Source organism: Schistocerca cancellata, chromosome 11 (genome assembly GCF_023864275.1).
Source record: "Schistocerca cancellata isolate TAMUIC-IGC-003103 chromosome 11, iqSchCanc2.1, whole genome shotgun sequence".
Lineage (NCBI taxonomy): Eukaryota > Metazoa > Arthropoda > Insecta > Orthoptera > Acrididae > Schistocerca > Schistocerca cancellata.
In genome coordinates, this window is record NC_064636.1 from 157,396,424 (window position 1) to 157,403,608 (window position 7,185).

A 7,185-nucleotide genomic window follows, 5' to 3' on the forward strand; every position below is an offset into this window, starting at 1 on the left:
AAGACAGAAGGGGCCATGTTGACTATTTACGGCATTACTACAACAGGTCCCAGTCAGTGGTTGCTTTCTAAGACAGTGTACAATAAGAATTCAGTCCTAAATAGCGGAGTCCACCAACTGAATAAGGTTGCGCAGTATGGTCTCTGTTGTCGGGAAAGCTCGAGATTCAACCTCATCTCAATGGCGCAAGGGAGACATGACTACGTCTTGAAAAGTGGGTTTAATAGTGGAAGTGCTACCTGTGACTATGGTGCCAAGAAGCAGACAGTGAGGCATGTTGTGGGGGAGTGCCCACTCCACGTTTTTAAAGGGGGTCTGTTGTGCTTGGTTCAAATGGTTCAAATGGCTCTGAGCACTATGGGACTTAACATCTTAGGTAATCAGTCCCCTAGAACTTAGAACTGCTTAAACCTAACTAACCTAAGCACATCACACACATCCATGCCCGAGGCAGGATTCGAACCTGCGACCGTAGCAGTCACGCGGTTCCGGATTGAAGAGCCTCGAAGTGCACGCCCACCGCGGCCAGCCTGTCGTGCTTGTCCAGTCGTAGTTCTGGCTGCATGTTTGTATGTGAATTCTTGTATTTCATCAGAAACGATCAGTTCACCAGAATATGTTATTAGACTCGCATACCAGTCTTAATTTACGCCAGAATACCTGTCTGACTCTTTGATTCATTTCTAATGCGCTGGTGACCTCTATCAGTGGGAAACGTAAAAGCTGGAGAAGGGTCACATTGAGTTTAGTTTTCACTATTCTATTCAATAAAACACAGTCTAGTTTCAGAATATCATTTGTTACATTAGCTGACTCCATTTTATTTTGAAAGGTTGAACAACATGGAATGGAACATGACAACGCTGCAAACGGATGATCTGAGGCATATCCTGTCTCAGTCACTCCAAGCTGTTCGGCGCATCACAAGAGCCACGGTCGGCAGGATGAGATGTGAGAGCTGGCGTCTACCTGATTCTGAGTGGATGTATAAAACTGGTGAGTATCTTATTTGGAAGTGTGTTATTGTTAAATAAAGCGTAATGAGCTCATTTAGGTAGTCTATAAAAAATCTCGTCTAGGTTAATGAACACATGATGATGGAGTTGTGGCTGAGTAGAAAATTCTGTCCTAATTAAAGTACATAGAGATAAAAACATTAGAACTAAATAATAATCACAGTTATTTGCTCACTACCGATTGCATCTAACAAGGGAAAATTATCAACTTGGTTTCATATTAAAAAAAAAAAAAACACACTTGCAAATCATCAGCCCCAACTATAGATCTCGCTTGGAGATTCGGGCCATAATTCTGACAGTATGTAGTTATGACCCTCTGAACACGTAACATTTTAATGCATGTGTATCACTTGTTTCTCACTCAGTCCAGCCCACTGTGGCCACCCAGTGATGGAGTGCGAACTTCTGTATGGTACAGAAAGTAAGGGGTTCCTGTTTATAATGTCGATAAACCAACAAGCAATAGTGTGGCACCTGCAGTAGCAGTACACAATGATGGGCAAATTGCAACGTTTAAACGTCAAAGCTCGAGTGAGTTGTGACTTGTTGGCATCATTACATGTGGCTATTCAACTAACTCTTACACGAGGCAATCGAAGGTCTATGAGTATTTCTTTCCGCTATTATTTGTACCTTGAGATATAGTTGGAACAATCATAGGGAAGACGCAGTAAATGGAGAGAAGTACAGTTGAGTGAAGTTAGATTCTTGTTAATTCAGATGGCATGTGGTGTGAGGGTAATGTATTAAAACTCAGCGATAACTTCTGAATGATTTTATGGTTTCCAACAACTACAGTGCCCCCATTCCCCCCGGTCTGCATCACCGGTCCCACAATGCTGAGAACGCCACCTCAGCGACCCAGTGCAATGCTCTGCTAATGTGTCGGCCTCGTACGGCAGCAGTGATATGACAACTCAGGACTGCGCCGGCAGCTGATTCAACAGCCTCCATCATGCGCTGCCTCAGCACTGCACACTGACCAATGCAGGATGGCCCGCACCATGTTTCCTCGGCAGCGTGGTTTGGGTCATGTTTTGGGAGCCAAGAAGACTGCCTGTGGTAGTGAGCCAAAGAGTGGCCCGCCGCTGGCGGACTGCCTGGCTATGGACCCTGCGTCAGCCTCAGAGGGTCGAACCAACGACCCGCCATGGACTGGGATGATGGCGCCCCATCTGTTGCTGTGTGTAGCCTGGTGGTGTGACATGCCCCGTCATCCAAGAGAGCTACCACACTTGAATGCTTTGTTAGTGAAATGGCACCTATTTACATGTGGCTGTGCGCCTCTGTTTTGCTAAACGTGCCATTTCGCATCACGTACTCATAACAAGCTAGCTTGGCCATGGGCCCCTTCTGCCTGTGATTTGCGCCATGCAAAACCGCTACTTTCAGCAAGTTGACGGCCTTGCGAACTCTATTCTACTTCGCAACTGCTCGTATGCATAGCTCACTGCAATCTGGTCTGCCCCTGGCTGTAACCTTTGCTCAGAATATTGCACAAAACTAACTTTCCCTATCCCAAATGGTAGTGCCTCTACATAATGAAAGAATGACAATAATCACGCTACCCTCTCGCCTCAATCACGTTCATAAAACAACTTCATTCGTACATTGGGACAGAGACGTAAAATCATGAAGTGACTGATTAAGGGGCTTGCTTTGAAGATGTAATATTGACAAAAACCACTCTGCCTCTGTCTATAACAGAGAAGTGTGTGTGTATGTTTTATATATAACTGTGGTGGAATGTTAATACTAGAATATTCCTAAACAGTGTCGGCCATATGTATGCATGGCATTGAGATACTATCTGCTCATATGGTTTAACTGTTTTTCATGTTGAATAACATGTGTTCTACTTGTAGAACAAAGTTTTGAAATACATGGGGCAGACGTGATAGGCTCCACTCACGTCTTCCCACACTTTCAGCATGAAGTGGGTATGAGGGCTCTGGATGTCACTCCCCACCCCCCTGTACAGGACTCTGCACTCGTGCATTAGGCAGTTGCAGTAGGGTGCAGCCAGTGACAGGCAACCTGCATGTGCAAAAGTTTAAAAGGTATGCATTCAAGATATCTAAGATTAATATTATCATAATTATGACCATTTTTTAAAGAGGGAGTGGGTGTTTGGTTTTTTAGGGTTGAGATATTGCAAGACTACCTTTTTCTCCCTAAAACAGAAGGTCAAGTTGGTTATGTTTACTTACATGGTTACAAGTAATAAACATAAAGGTTGAGGACAGATTTCAGTCGATGTCAGATAAGGAGAGATCATGCTAACACAGCAGTAGAGCACACCGCCTCTAGCCTTGACAAGGGCCTGAGTTCACCGACAGAGAGACTCTCCAAGTCTCTCCAGTTGCATCGTGTTCAGCTGACGTCATCAAACAGATCCCGTAGAGCCGCCAGATAGCAGGGACGTTGAGACCGCCGCTTTCCTCACTCTGTTGTGAGACATTTCCTGTGAGGCTGAGATCGGATGGTTTAGCGGGTATGTCGCGATGCGATAGGACGCCTCAGTAGTCGTCCAGCCTGGAGCACGTCTACGCAGATCTGTGAACACGGCTGCTGTCTTGGGAGAGTCCACAGGATACTCAGAAAAAATCTGGGGCACAGGTCCGGAATTAAAAGATCACTATGTGATGTGATGCGATCTAGACTGTACTTACACAAGACGTCAGCACAAATGTCTCACTCGTGACATTGTTCTTGTGATAAAAGCGAAAATGCAGGAAGGTGCTGCCATTTTCTTCAGAACTTCTTAGAGTTTTGAGGCCATCTGGTGCTGCGAGTGGCCCACTGACACACATACTCTCCAGAGGGTATGGGGGCCCACTACACGATTCCAACCACAGCAGAACAGACACAATGAGTCGCAAGGAAAGGTAGAGCTGGTGGCCTTAGAAATAGTTTAAAGTGGATAACAAGCACTTTACATTTTCACGCTTTTATTTCACCTGATAAAATTAAGGCATTCGCGCACTCTCTTATATATAACCTGAAATCTGAGTGAGTCAACATTACAACATGCATAGTGCACGAGCAGCACACAGTAGTGATAATTATACTACTAAACAAGAACAATGCAGACAAATATGAACACGCATTTCTCTTGATGGGACATGCACAACTGTTGGTATTCGTCACCAGTGATAAAATCAACTACAGTTGTAAAATTTTGCAACTATAGATGGTTTTATCATTGATGACAGAAATTAATGTAAATTCCATATGTTCTAGTTGGTATCGGAATACACGTAGTACAAAAATTGTAGCTTTGGATCTTTAAGTTGACATAGATGTACAACAGCGTAAAACATCGATCTTTGGAGCAACTGTTTCAAACTGTGGATGCATTACTCTTACATGTTTGTTCGCCTTTCTATTAACGAATTATATAATGATAAAAATATCAAAATTTTACGTACTGCAATTTCATAACATTATGGCTGCAGTACAAACAGTCATGGTCGCCTTGTAGCGGAGTGGAAGAGAGGGGAGTCCCTTTCTCTCTCTCTCTCCTTCTCTGTCGCTATTTGTTTTAACTTGCAACAGGCGCTAGCTATCGAAAACTCTTACTTCCCCACAGCAGGTATGCTTAGAAAAGGATCGAGGCACAGGAAAGTTTCAGCCTTAGGTTATGTCCAGGTCAGACAGAAATTAGACTGTGAGGTACACCCAGGGGCAGATATAACCTCAGATGTCCATTGAATAGCGGTGAATTATGGACTGAAGATGAAGTGAATGGTCTGGAAGAATTAATATGGAAAGGAGTGGCACACTGAAGTACAAGAAAATCATTAAATGCATCTGAATTTCTCTTAAGCTGTAGATACAACTTTGATGAATACCATAGGCAGGAATAGACACCTATGAAAAGGCCATCACAGAAATTGTACAAACAAAGATATAAGGCGTTTACGGAAAAGAAACCTTGAGAAACAGAAAAAACACTTCAATTGAAGTGTGAAGAAGAAAAGACAGTGGCAATGGAAAACACTGAAGATCCCATGTAAGAGTCATAGATTGACACAGATTTGGGGCGCAGAAGCGATAGGTAACATACCTTCGCAGTTTACGAAATCATTGGCGCGAGTGTCAACCAAGAACTATACAAGTTGGCGTCTAGACTACACGAGAATGACGGTACACTGTCAGACTGAATCCCGTAGACATGAGCAGATACTTGCGACGCCTATCACACAATTAGCATAACACCTCGTCTATGGAATTTGTCGACAGGGATAATATACTATGTGATCAAAAATATCCGGACATCTGGCTGGAAATGACTTCCAAGTTCGTGGCGCCCAGTAATACTGGAATTCAGTATGGTGTTGGTCCACTCTTAGCCTCGATGACAGCTTCCACTCTTGCAGGCATACGTTCAGTCAGGTGCTGGAAAGTTTCTCGGGTAACGGCAGCCTATTCTTCACGGAGTGCTGCACTAAGGAGAGGTATCGACGTCGCTCGCTGAGGCCTGGCACGAAGTCGGCGTTCCAAAACATACCAAAGGTGTTCTATAGGATTCAGGTACTGCGTTATGAACTGGTGCTCGATCGTATTGAAAGACGCAATCGCTATCCCCGAACTGCACTTCAACAGTGGGACACAATATGGTGCTTCAAACATCAATGTAGGCCTGTGCTGTGATAGTGCCATGCGATACAACAACGGTTTCAAGTCCCTTCCATGAAAAACACGACCACACCATAACAAAACCGCCTCCGAATTTTACTATTGGTACTACACACGCTGGCAGATAACGTTCACCGGGCATTCGCCATACCTGTACCCCGCTATCGGATCGCCACATTGTGTACCGTGATTCGTCACTCCACACAACGTTATCCCCTTGTTCAGTCGTCCAATGTTTACGCTCCTTACACCAAGTAAGGCGTCGTTTCTCATTTACTGGCGTGATTTGTAGCTCATAAGCAGCTGCTCGACCGTGAAATCCAAGTTTTTTCACCTTCCGGCTATCATGGTACTTGCAGGGGATCATGAGGCATTTTAGGAATTCCTGTGTGATGGTCTGTATAGATGTCTGCGTATAACACATTACGACCCTCTTCAACTATCGGCGGTCACTGTCAGCCAACAGACGAAGTCGGCCTGTACGCTTTTGCGCTGTACGTGTCCCTTCGCGTTTCCACTATCACATCGGAAACAGTGGACCTACGGATGTTTAGGAGTGTGGAAATCTCGGATAGAGACATACGACACAAGTGATACCCAATCTCCTGACCACGTTTGAAGTCTGTGAGTTCCGCAAAGCGCCCCATTCTGCTCTCTCACGATATCTAATGACTATTGAGGTCGCTTATATGGAGTACATGGCAATAGGTGGCAGCACAATGCACCTAATATGCAAAACGTATGTTTTGGGGGGTGTCCGGAGACTTTTCATCACATACTGTATATTCAGAGTAATAGAAAAGAAAATAGAGGATATGACAGATGAGCATCATTTTGGCTGTCGGAAGGGTAACACTACGAGGTGCCAGCACGTCTCACGTTGTAATTGATGAGGGAAGTAAAACTAGAAAATTAAAAGGACACATTCATAGGACCTGTAGACCTAGAAAAATCATCTGGAAACGTAAAATTGTGCAAAATGTTCAAAATACTGAGAAAAGTAAGAGTAAAATGCAGCGAAGGACGAGTAATATACAGTAAGTACAAGACGGAACAGTAAGAATGCAAGATGAAGAACAAAATGCTGTCCCATCTTCATACCAACGTGTTCTGTATGTTCCATTCTTCAAAGTTCTGCTGAGAACCTTATCATTTCTTGTCTTATCAGTACATCTAATTTTAAACATTCTTCTATAGCACCACATTTCAAATGCTTCGATTTTCTTCTGTTCCTATTTTCCCAATGTCCTTGATTCACTTTCATACAATCCTGCGCTCCAAACTTACATGTTCAGTTATTCATCCTGAAACAAAGACCGGCATTTGATATTAGGTGATTTATTTTGGCAGGAATGTCCTCTTTGAAAATTCCTGTCTACTTTTTATGCCCTCATTAATTTGTCCATTATGAGTCACTTTGTGCTTAAGGTAGCAGAATTCTTTTAGTTCGTATAGACCTTCGTCTACAATTTTGATGTTGTTGTTGTTGTGGTCTTCAGTCCTGAGAATGGTTTGATGCAGCTCT